Source organism: Panthera leo, chromosome C1, assembly GCF_018350215.1.
Source record: "Panthera leo isolate Ple1 chromosome C1, P.leo_Ple1_pat1.1, whole genome shotgun sequence".
Classification (NCBI taxonomy): Eukaryota; Metazoa; Chordata; class Mammalia; order Carnivora; family Felidae; genus Panthera; species Panthera leo.
The window spans coordinates 51,614,210-51,628,010 of record NC_056686.1 but is presented as its reverse complement, the minus strand read 5'-3'; positions in this window follow the sequence as shown (position 1 = coordinate 51,628,010).

The following is a 13,801-nucleotide window of genomic DNA, read 5'->3' as shown; positions in this document are numbered from 1 at the left end:
GATACAGGTGTGCTGTTTTGAAGGGACACATGCACCCCAATGTTTATGGCAGCACTATCAACAATAGCCAAAATATGGAAAGAGCCCAAATGTCAATCGATGGATGAATGGATAAAGAAGATGTATATATGCAGTGGAGTATTACTCGGCAATCAAAAAGAATGAAGTCTTGCCATTTGCAACTATGTGGATGGAACTGGAGTGTATTATGCTAAGTGAAATTAGTCAGTCAGAGAAAGACAAATATCATACGAGTTCACTCATATGAGGACTTTAAGAGACAAAACAGATGAACATAAGGGAAGCGAAGCAAAAATAATATAAACACAGGGACGGGGACAAAACATAAGAGACTCTCAAATATGGAGAACAAACAGAGGGTTACTGGAGGGGTTGTGGGAGGGGGATGGGCTAAATAGGTAAGGGGCATTAAGGAATCTACTCCTGAAATCATTGTTGTACTATATGCTAACTAATTTAGATGTAAATTAAAAAAGAAAATTAAAAAAAAGAAAAGAGTTATATGCTCTACCAACTGAGCCAGCCAGGCACCCAGAGTTTTAAATTTCAAGAGTTTAACTTTTTTTTCTTTTTTCTTTTTGGGAAGACAGAGAGACAGAGACAGAGACAGAGACACAGAGAGACACAGAGAGAGAGAGAGACAGTACATGCTTGAGCTTGTGATCTGGGGACAGGGTAGAGGGAAGAGGAAGGTAGAGGGAGAGGGAGAAAGAGAGAAAGTCTTAAGCAGGCTCCATACCCTGCACAGAGCCTGATGAAGGGCTTGATCTCACGATTGTGAGCTCATGACCTGAGCTGAAATCAAGAGTCAGATGCTTAACTGACTAAGCCACTCAGGTGCCCCTCAAGAGTTTAATATTTTACTGCTGAAAGTGCTGAATTTTTAAAAATTTTATATTATCTTTTTCTCCATAATCAATTTATTTTTATCATAGTACCCCCCCTTTTTATGGCTTCATTCCTTTCTCAGTATTGCTTTGCAGAGTGTTCTTTTATTTAAAGCTCTTACACACAGACTCTTGATCATTGTGGATTGTTTCCTCATATGTTTTGTTGTGAAATTATCTTTATTGAGGCTTTTTAGCTTTTGCTTCCACCAGTTGTTTCAGAGAGTTCACCAACCATAGCTTGTTGTGTTAACTTCTCAATTTGAGGCCTCCTAAACCATGCGTATTATATTCACTTTAGCCCCAAATTTATGGGTGGCACAGGCTTGAGGTTGTGAATTTGGGGGAAGTTTTTTCCCCCCTCCAACTTAAATCCCAAAAGAGACAGATAAGTTTCTTTGTCATCTTGTCCTGGTAAACATGTTTCTTTTTTAGTTTATCTCTTCTCAGAAAGAGTAGACATTTGGGAGTCTTGGCTTTATCCAAGGATTCTTAGTTCCTCATACACACCCAAAGCCTTATGGTTTTTTATGTGAATATTAAAACTTAAGTCTTTAGGTTACTGGGACCAATTCTTCCTCAAGCCAATTGAGGATCCATTCTACCTTATGGTTCAGTGATCTTTTCATTTTTGGCACTTAGGATTGACTGATTTCCTTTCTTCCTGCTTTTTTTCTTAGTCATACTTTTATTTATTTTTATGTTTTTTAACGATTTATTTATTTATTTATTTTACGTAATCTCTACACCCAGCGTGGGGCTCAAACCCACAACCCTGAGATCAAGAGTTGCGTGTTCTTCCTCACTTATACTTTTATTTGTTTATTTTTCTTTGTCATATGTTAAAAAAAATTTTTTTTTTAAACATTTATTTACTGTTGAGAGGCAGAGAGAAACAGAGCATGAGCATGGGAGGGGAAGAAAGAGAGGGAGACACAGAATCCGAAGCAGGCTGCAGGCTCTGAGCTGTCACACAGAGCCTGACGCGGGGCTCAAACTCACTAACGGTGAGATCATGCCCTGAGCCGAAGTCAGACTCTTAACCGACTGAGCCACCCAGGTGCCCCTGTCATATGTTTAAAATAATGTTTATTTTATTTCTTCCAGCATTTCTAGGTCTGTAGTGGGCAGTTTGTTTTTGTTATCTTAGACCATTGTATTGTCAAAAGTCCCAGTTTCCTTGCCAGTAATAGAGGAAAGTAATTTATTTACCTCATACAATTTTTAGGATTAATTGAGAAAATGTAATAAAAGTACTTAGCATAGTACCTGATACGTAAGTGCTCAATAAATGTTAGTTATAATAATATTTTTTTAAGTAAGCTCTATGTTCAGTGTTGGGGCTTGAACTCACTACCCCCAGATCAAGATTTGCATGCTGTACTGACTGAGCCAGCCAGCCACTCCAGTAACAATTAATAATTAATTCTGATTGACAAGCTCTAGATAAGAATCCAAATCTGCATAAAGAAAATTACTAAAATGAATTTAAAAATTAATATTTTGGCCTCCTTTTAGAATGTAATATTGGCCCATCTAAAACTTAGCTCCTTTTTTGATAAAATGTGAAGATATACAAAATTTACCATTTGAGTATCTACTATCTTGTATTTTACATCTTTGAGTGTCTTATGTTACTTTGATCCTACTCTGCTTAGAATGTGGGTGGGCATGGAACAGTATTTACAGATATTTGATGCCCAATTCAATTGAAATGTGCCTTTTTTTCATTTTACAGATAAATTTCAATTCAATTCTTTATAATGTACATAAAATTAGATAACTTGAAATTCATTTTATTAAGAAAAAATCAATCTCTCAGTCTTGTTCTAAAATATTTATTTACCAGCAGACATGAACTTTGAAAAACATTGCATGGATTATTAGCAGGCTATCTGGTTCTATTATTTCCACTTAGGAATATAATTCATTTAAACAAAGGCATATCTGATTAAAATGCTGTGTAGAAGTGATCTCTTTTATGTTCTCAAAAAAGTGGCATGATGGAGGTAAAAAATAGTATTTTTGATCTGAGTTTTTATGTGAAATTGAAGGTGCTGCCATTCTTTTTGCTTCCTCTTTGTAACAGACATTGTGTTTGTGATTCAGTCTGTGTGTGTGTGTGTGTGTGTGTGTGTGTGTGTGTGTGTAGTCCCACTTTTGTTAATGTGTCTTCATTTCTCCGTGAAATGAAAGCTGACCTAGAACCATGGTCATTCCTGTGTCAAAGTTGCAACAACTGTGGTCACTGAGCAATTACTATGGCAATCTGACTGGTCCTAAAGGGATAGTTGTGTTAGACCAAGATCTAAAATAATCTGTAGAAGGGGAATGAACTGAGCTGTACGAGCTGAGTGAACTGTAATACAGTTTGATCTTGTGTCACTGTTTAACCTGAACAACCAAATTTATAAACAAGTAACTTATTCTTCAGAAGAATTAAAATCCTAGAAATCCTTTAAATGCTGTTTTTTTACGTAACTGCTTTTTCTTGACAATTTTATTTTAATACTGAAATATTGGTAGAACTCTAAGAAATGACATAGATGACTATGTGGTTTCTATGTTCAAATAAAGGGCTATTTTCCTTTTTTTAGAAACATCAACAATTTTTTGAGCTGGTATGTAAAAAATGTTATTGGCTTTCTTTTTAAAAAAATGATCCTAAAATATTTATGAGGTGTGTAACTGATACAGATTATTAATATATAGCAGAAAATTTGAAAAAGTGATAAGATATGTAGCAGTAGGACATGTATTTTTGTTCCTTTTTTTTCTAGAGGGGTAATAGATTTGTAATGATCCATCTACTTCCTCTCCTTCAGTCACATCTATAGTTCAGTTGTGAGATTTTTGTCTGCAGTTGAAATTACTCAGCTGGAAGTAAATGAATTTCCTGCCTTTTTCAAAACTTTTTGGTTATTTCTTTATCTCCATTTTTAAATTAATACACCAAACACTTGTTTTATACCAGGCACTGTGGTAGGTGGTAGGGGTACCTTATTGAACAAGACAATACGGGCTTCCTTGATGAGTTTCTAGTTCTGGACAACTTTTTCCTTCTCTTTTCTTTCATTCTTGTATTTTCCTACTGTTTTCTTTCTGTACTCTTTCTCTTCCTTACCTTTATTTCTTTCCCTCATTTTCTTGCTTTTCTTTCTTTCTTTATCAGGAGATTGCTAAAGGGCTTTCCGTTTTTGTTCAAGCTTGTCTAGGCTCAATAGATGAAACTCCTTTCTTTGCACTATAGTCTTTTCCCGTGGGAATTCAGGGACATTCATAACTTTTGGCCTGACTTAGCTGTGTCTGTATCTCCTCTGAGGAAAATTGGTTGCCAGCTGATGAGAGTATCATTTCCTCTACTGCCATGGAATCATACTCCTCTGCCTTTCATCATGCTGCCAAACTTTGTGAAGAGTGAATCCTTTGGGGAAAGACATCTTCCTGTCTCTGTCTACAAGCAATCATTTTTTGTTAAAACCATTTTTAAAAAATTGGTTTTTATATCTATGTACCTAAATTTATCTCCAATTTGGTTCCATTGGTCGCAGAATAGTTTTACCTTGCTGGCTGAGTATTTTCATTTCTGCTGAACTTTCCTCAGTGATGATTACAGGGTATTTTCCAGCAGTATTTTTGGGAAAGAGGGGTGGTGATAGACAAAAGCCTAATATAAATTCAGATATGGCCATTGTCCTATTGCTTTCTGACACAATGTAGTAAGAAATCAATGTAATCAGGGTCACAAATGACAGTAGATAAGGATAAGCAAGCTGGGTTTATCTGAAAGCACAGATGAATTAGAATTATGGGATTAAAATTGTCTTAGAGGAGTTCTTTTGATCCTTTTGGCTCTTTAAAGTTGAAAAGTAGAGGGGCACCTGGGTGGCTCAGTTGGTTAAGACTTCAACTCTTGGTATCGGCTCAGGTCATGATCTCACAGTTCTTGAGTTCGAGCCCTGCGTCAGGCTTTGTGCTGACAGCTCAGAGCCCGGAGCCTGCTTTGGATTCTGTCTCTCTCTCTCTCTCTCTGCCCCTCCTCTGCTCACACTCTGTCACTCTCTCTCTCAATAAATAAATAAATGTTTAAAAAATTAAAAAAAAATTTTAAGTTGAAGAGCAGAAATGTGATATGTTAGAAATCATACAGTCAATTAATGAGAGCTGGGGCTAGAACTCATATCTCAATTCCCATTTTTCTTTTTTTTTTTTTTAGATTAGATTAGATTTAATTTGATTTTTTGAGAGAGAGAGAGAGAGAGAGGCAGAGGGAGAGGGAGAGAGAGAATCTTAAGTAGGCTCCATGCTGTGCATGGATCATGTTAGATCATGACTTGGGCTGAAATCAAGAGTCGGATGCTTAACTGACTGAGCCACCCAGGTGCCCCTTAAAGATTTATTTTATTTTATTTTATTTTATTTTATTTTATTTTATTTTATTTTATTTTAAATGTTTATTTTTGAGAGAGAGGGGTTGATGGGGCAGAGAGAGAGAGGGAGACAGAGGATCCGAGGCAGGTTCTGCACTGACAGGAGAAAGCCCGATGTGGTACTCAAACTTATGAATCATGAAATCACGACCTGAACAGAAGTCGGGTGCTTAACCAACTCAGCCACCCAGGTGCCTCTAATGATTTTAATTTTAAGTAATCTCCACACCCAACATGGAGCTCGGACATACAACACCAAGATCAAGAGTCGCATGCTCTACCAACTGAGCCAGTCAGGTGCCCCTCAATTCCCATTTTTCTTCTCACCTGGCAGGATATAGGAAGTAGGATATAGGGAAAATTACCTTTTGGTGGCGAGTTATCATTTAATGGAAAAGTATTTGTCAAACCCACTGGGATTCAGACTTTCATACTGTTCAGCTGAGAATCAGAGAATCTAGTTGCATATGATCCTGTACAACCACCTGAGATGCTGAAAAGAACTAGTATAATAAAATGCCCCCTATGAATATTCAGTCTGTGTCTTTTAGCTCCTGTATCCATAGATGTGGGTGTATTTTATGTCTTGGCTATTGATGTTGTTTATTGCTTAGGAGAAATATGATTTTTCCCTAACCCCAAGTGTTGCAGTTATAGGTAAAGTTGGAGAAGATAAATTTGCTTTTGGTCATTTCAGGGAATAAGTGATACAAAGAAGAGTTCTGGATATAAAAACCATAGGAACAAGGAGTCAGAACTCCAAGTTCATCTACTTAATTAATTGTTATTTGAGGTGGCTTAGTACACTTGAATCTCAGTTCTGGAAGTCATTTTGACTGTGGCTTTCCACCCCCTAATCAACTAAGAATCATTTCTTCTCTGCTCCATTGATATTAATTTTTATTAATATTATTAATTAATATAATTATATAATATTATATATTATATTATATATAATATAATTATATATATAATATTATATATATATTATATATAATATAATATATATAATATTATTATATATAATATAATATAATTAATAATTAATATAATTAATTAATATTAATGGATATTAATTTTTATTGGTGTGGTAGCCAGGCTCCAAGATGGCCCCCAATGATCTCTTGCCTACTGGTAATCACGGCCTTGTATAGTCCCCTCCCAACATTGTATCAGCATTGGTCTGTGTGACCAATAGAATATGATAGAAATAATGATATGTCACTTCTGAGGTTACCTCATGGAAGACATTGTGGCTTCCTTCTGCCTTGTACTGTCTTCATTCCTTCACTCTGGGGGAGACAGGTGCCAGCTCATGAGGACACTCATATAGCTTTGTGAAAGGTCCACATGGCAAGGAACTGAGACCTTCTACTCAACAGCTGGTGAGGAAAACCAGCTTTCTGCTAATAGCCATGTAAGTGAGCCATCTTGGGAGTGGATCCTCTAACTCTGGTCAAAGTTTCAGATAACTTCAGTACTAGCTGATTGTTGGAGTGCATGAGAGATCCTGCACCAGAGCCGCTTAGCTTAGTCATACTCAGATTCCTGACCCCCCAAACTGTGTAAATAATAAATGCTTGCTATTTTAAGTTGTTTTATTTTAGGGATCATATGTTACACAGCAGTAGATAGCTAATACAATTCACAAGACAAAAGTTGAACATTCTCAATTTAAAAGCAATTATAATAACAATAAATATAGATGTTTGACCCTTAGAAATAAATGCAGTATCTATACTTGGCCTGTATCAGTATTTTCATTTTATTAAACTGGTAACAGGAATAGAAAAGTCAAATGATTTATATTGGAGGGAGTGGTGGTAGCTAAAAATTGAAACATACTTTAAAAAATTTTTTTCTACTTCTCTTTGAACTATGGTTCTATTTTTTTCTAATTTTTTTTTAAGTTTATTTATTGATTTTGAGAAAGACAGTGAGCTATTATGGGTGGAGGAGGGGCAGAGAGAGAGAGAGAGAGAGAGGGAATCCCTAGCAGGCTCAGCCTTGTTAGGGCAGAACATGATTCTGGGCTCAATCTCATGAACTGTGAGATCATGCATGATGTGAGCTGAAATCAAGTCAGATACTTAACTGACTGAGCCACCTAGGCACCCTGAACTATGGTTCTTTTAAATATATATACATTTTAAATATATATATATATTTAAAAAAAAAAATATATATATATGGTTCATATATATATATATATATATATATATATACACACACACATATTATCAATTCAGCAAACATTTGTCAAGAACACCACTGCTGGTCAGGAGATACAAAAATAAATAAGATATCTGTGCTTATGAATAGCTTATAGGTTAGTGGTGGGGAATATAATGCAATAGTGCGGAAGAGTTCTGATACAGGAATCACAGGGAACAGGTAGATTTGGAGGAGTGCACTTAACCCAGCTTGGGAGTTCAGGGAAGACAAAGACTTTCTCAAAGGGGAACAGCTATTTTTTGTAGCATTTTGAATCTGTCTTGGCTGTTTTCTAGACACCTGGGCGGTATAGTAACAAGATTGTATGCTGCCTGCCCATTAACTTTCACATATGGGTAAGGTGCTCTCTGTTTTTCTACGGAGACCATTATTCATTGATATATTATTCAAACTTTTTTTTTTAAAGGACTTCCTTTTTCTTTCAACCAGACTAAATGGAACAGGATAGAGACATTAAGAAAAAGAAACCTTAAAATGCAAAACAAAACCCAGTAAAGAGAAGTGTTGTAAATATGAATTAGATTGAAACATACAATGTCAACCTGTATTCTTAGAAAACATACAGGGTGTAGGATTCTTTAAAAAATTTTGTTAAACAAATCTTCTTAGCTATTTGTCATACATATTTTTAGCCACCAGTCAGTAAGAAATTTGTGTCAAAGTCCTGATTTGGCTTTAAAGGAAAGATTGCACCTGTGGATCAATTTGGTGGAATCTGGAACTTCTGTCAGTATGAGCAAGCAAATTTCAGACATTAGAGAGCCAAAGGAACTTCCAACATTGTTTCATGAATGAGGCAGTATGAATGAACAGGCCTTTCATATCTTCATTTTGAACTCTGCCTGCAAACCACAAGTCAGCGGGCTCTTCGATCCAGAGAGGCTGCACAGTGCCTGGAGGCGCTTGCTGCTGGTGCTGTGGGATAGATGGGGTAAAAGAAGAAGGGATGAGGGGGGCAAAAGATAAAATGAAGGAGAGTAGAAGAAGTGAAGAGGGAGAGAAAGAAAGGAGAAGGAAAAAGAAGAATTAATAACTATGGTTTGTTGTGCACTGCTAGCCACTGTACTAAGTACTTTGCAGAACTGATCTCAGTCCTCACAACAGCCCTATCAGGTAGTTACTGGTAGTACGTACCTGTTTCACTGATTAGGATATTAAGGCCAAAAGAAGGTCATTTGCAAGAGTCATACCAGTAAGTAAGTAGTAAGTAGCATAGCTGTGATTTCAACTCGGGTCTGTCTGACTCCCAAATCTAGCACTCCTAACCATAATGCTGGGAAGGAAATAATATTCATCTACTGTGGTGTGAGAGAGGGTCACCTGGACTGCTCCATGGCTGGCTTTGGGATTTTTTTTTTTAAAGTTTGTAGACAAGTCTTTAACAGAATGGAGATCCCTTAATTGGATTTGCCTGTTATCCAATATTGCACACCACATCGCATGCTGTGCTTCAGTTCCCTACATGAATCAGTTAGAATCTTCCCATTTAGTCTAATGAACCCTAATTTCAGACAAAGGTAACTGTCACCTTTTGTTTCATCCTGTGCTTTTATTTTTCAAATACCAGAGCCGACCTCTGAACTCAATCTGCACTTGCCTATTGATGCATAAATATCTATAATATCACAGTAAATTAAATTCTGTTTTAAAGGGTTTCTATTTAACAATCTGTCAGAACTTTCACAGTATTTGATTTCTGGTCTCCTTCGTCCAGTGACAGGTTTATCTCAATATGGCTTGATTAATGAAACCTTTTATTTGGTGTAAGCACACCTATTATTACCATAATCTCTTAATGCTTGCTTAGGCAACATTGAGGTCTGGTGGCAGGGACTCTCAAAACTTCTAGCTTCTTTAGCTCCACCAGAACATTGGGTGAGATTAACGGGCCGGGAGACTGATGCCCTCCTAATGGGAAGTATGGTAATGTTAGTGTCAGCTAAATGATATAGCACTCTGGCTCAGAGGCTTGGCCAAACTCCCTTTTAACCTCTAGGGTTTAAGAAATGTTTCGGACTTAGTGCCAACAAATCCGCCTTCCTCTCCGTTGCTACCTTGTCCTTGCATGTCAGTCATTGGGGGGCGTGGCTGACAGCTCCCTTGGTGGCCGGGAAATTGCAATGTGCACTGTGTAGCTGAAAACTGGGATGAAGTCTAAAATAAAAGAATATATTGAAAAAGAGTGTCTTAATGAAGCCAAGGGGCCAGGCACTAATAGCTCTTAAGAAATAGAAATGACTTTATGATGGATATTCCACAAGCAACCTTTACAGAAAAGAAGAGTGAAACTGAATTATGTTTTGTTCCTGACAAGTATTTACCTCGGAGAGAAGCTGCCATTACTGCCAGATTACCTCCTTCGCGTCCTACATGCTTCCAAAGCTCTGGGAAAAAAATATTTTGGATTTCACCTAGACTAAATGCTCTCACTCTGTTTTACTTGGCTATTAAATATTTAGTAACGTTAAAAGTGAGACATTGAAAATAAAATGTGAAACTTGTTTGTGCTGCAGAAATTGTCTTCTCTGCAGGTTTTTTCCTTTCTAATATTTTCTACACTGGTAAAATGATAGGCTTCTGCCATATATTATACTGTGCCTTTATTTGTACCCTGTCGCCTCTAATGCTTAAAACATCTCATACTTTTTCTTTTTCTTTTTCTTTTCAGTTTGTGGTCATTGTGGTTTTAAGTGCAATAAAATCCACCTGGAGAGTTTTGCTGTTTTAACTTCCTGAGGTAGGAAAGACAACAAGGTAATATTGGTAAATATTACTCAAGGTCCTAACAATAATAAAATAAGATAAAAGAAACAAGTTTGTCTGTATTTAAAAAGAGCATTATGATTGTTAAAATTCTTTGTTCAGACATGAGTAATTAGACAGAAAATAACCCCTGAAAATGATAGAAAGTAGTATTTGTTTATCTAGTGACTGTATGAACTCGATTCTTCATTTGAGTTTGCAATTTGTTATTAAAATATATATGCTTATGTAGACTTTAAAATGCAGAAGTTCTCTTTCTGGAGTTTCCGTAATGAAAAGGAAAACACTATAGAAAGTATTTCTTTTAAAGTGGTGACATGAGATTTTTATTATCAATTTAGCTTTAACTGGATTAATTGTAATATACTGCATAAATAAAGTATGGTTTAACTACTTTCAAAATTAGATAGATGTTTTAAGAATATCCATTCAATAAAATAAGGAAGCAGATAACTTGGTTCAATTTAAAATGATGCTGAAAGTCAATCAAATAATTATCAATTAACATAATTAATAATAAGGATCTTGTGTTCTGTTTGAAAACTATAGAACATTTTTCTTCATTAAAAATGTGCTTTTGCAAGAAAATATAGAAACCTTTCAATGAGATACTGGGTGGAGGATTATTATAATTCTCCAACATGTTTCTTAGTTTTTAGTTTATTTCACATCATGCTTTTTAACCTTCGACAACAAATATTGTTGTACCATGAAGACAGCAAATCCAAACAATTACATATGTAGTCCAAAGGCATACACAAGAAAATCAATATTTGACATCTTTGCAACTCCCTCTTTGCAGTAGCGTTCAATAGCTCTTATTCATTATACACTTATATCTCTTTCAGATTCGCCTTTGTCACTGGAAACCCATTTTTTTTTTCTCCTTTGACTTCCACATAACTTCTTTGCCCTGTACTTTTACAGATGCCTTCTGGCTATAAATACTAATGAAATCTCTTTGCTTAATTCAATTTTGCTGGTACACTTACAGTTATGACCTAACTTTCCCACGAGAGAGACTGATTGAACATTCCACTACCTTATGGATGGGAGCAAACATTCTTACAGAACTGGACTGACAATTTCCATAATTATAGAATTCACAGCCTAATGACCTTAAAAAACAATAAAAAGATCTCTTGTTAATTCCATTTCTGTTACTGACATTCAAGATATTTCATTTTTCACGGGACAACAAATTTACTTTTTTATTTTCCAAAGAGCAGTCTATCCTTTCCCCCCAGATTAAATTTTCTGAATATTGAAGTATTCCATTGAATATTTAGCATTTCTTTGTCTTTTAAAAGTTAGAATATTTATGATCCTTAGAATGCGTTTGACTGATTTATAGCAATCAATTATAAGAGTACGTTTTCAAATAGCCCTTTTAAAAATGAAGAATAGAATAATTAAAAAGATCACAAGTCCTCCCTTGCATATAATTATTTCATTATTTCATTACAGTGCAGAAATTATTTTTGCTGACTGTGAGCAATTTTAATTGAGCGAGATCTGTGTTAATATACGATAGCAAGCAGTTCTTCCTAAGAAATAAGATCACTAATTGCCTAAATTTTTATTCAGTACAGTGAGTCTTATGAGTCACATTGCAATATAAACCTAATCACTAGGTAGAGTGGGTACAATACCTTTTCTGTAGTATAGATATCCTAAAAGCATAACCTGCCTGCTAATTTATTCTTTCAACAGGTTTATTGCCTTATTAAGCATTTGTTTTGTAGAAAAATTTTAACCTATCCAGTTATCACAAAAACTATGCTGATGAAACATTAAAATTCGGACTCAAAGTCTACTAAAGCTAGCACAAGTAAGCAAAGCTAAAACACAGCTTCTTTCATTCTTCTTAAATACCAAAATGCTCAGCACCCTAGCACATATTCTGGAAGCTTTTGGCTTTACAAATAAAGACTACTCTTCACATATGGAAATCTTGAGAGTAGCAAGATAGCCTGCTATTAAGTGAAGTTAAATTAAATGTTAACAATAACTATATTCTTGCAAAAATTTAACATTCATCATAAATGTTATAGTATCTTTGGCATATCTAAATATTTTATATGTATCTGAGATATTTTCTTCCCAATAAATGTTTTACATATGTTTTTTGTTATGAAAGAATGAATGAATAAATTATAATAAAATTAATCAGAACACTATCTTAATAAAGAGACTGTTTTGATCAAAGCCGAGTAAACATTTAAAAAAGTATATTTGTTTTTATGTATAGTTTAGTATTAAATATACTGTTGAAGGTTTAACTTAGACCTTAACCACAAAGTACTGTATTTGAGTGTATTCTTAGTTTATATATAATTTTTGAAAGTGGAAACAAAATATTGAAAAACTCAATGATATTTATGCGTAAATTAATTTATTCATTCAACAAATATTTAGTAAGCATTCTGTGTGCTAGATAGAATTCTAACATGCTAATACTACTTTCCCGCACCCTTCCAAAAGGAGTGCTAACATATTTGCCTTCTTTGCCTGCATTCAGGTATGTTTGCTGCTAAACGGAGAGGTTGACCAGATTCGTATTTAACCACCAATGTAGAAATCACAGAGTTGTTTACAATTCTAATTTGTAGATTCTAATATTTAATGTGTTAGCAGTGACTAAAACTTTTTGGAAATCTCTAAGAAATGAGTTACTATTGAGAAGAGAACAATTTTTTTATTTGGAACTTTATCACCGGAGGCCAAGAATTATGTGTGTTATGAAGTGTCAGATAAACTGTTGGCTATAGAAAGAGGCTTTCTTCTGGTGAAGAAGTTCCAGTGGGAGGGTGATGTGATCTAGAAGAATAAGAACTAGACTCTGCAGAGTCCTGGGTTCTGCTACTGCTTTCTGTGAACTAGCTGTAAGACTTTGGGCAAGTCTTGAAACCTTACTGGACCTTAGTTTCCAGATCTGGAAAATGTTAATGATAATCCTTACTCTGCCTCCTCATAAGAATGCTGTCACGATTAAAATAGTAGCTTCCTCCTTTGTAAATTGAGAGTTGTAAATTAGAGCAATTCTTAATCGGGGCAGTCCAAGAATCCCCATGAAATTTTGCAGAAATTTTGCAGATTTCCCCATGTATATGTTCATTTGTACATCTTTCTGAGCATGAGGTCTGTAGCTTTTGTCAGATTCTCAAATTGGCAAGTGACCCAAAGAAGGTTAAGAAACACTGGATTTGAGAATCTCTAACATCCTTTCTACTCTTAAATTCAAATTTCATTCTCCCTCTCTGAATAATATATATGAAAGCACTTTGAAAGACTGCTAAACAAATGCAAAGTATCATTCTCCATCTCTCTTTATGGATGTAGCCTATGTAAAAGTCATAGCCTTACTTGAAAAGGTGATATTATATTATGTTGCATGGATTATTGAATAAACATATTGCCTGGGGGAAGTCCTCAAATACAAGTTTCGGTATTGGACCCCTAGGA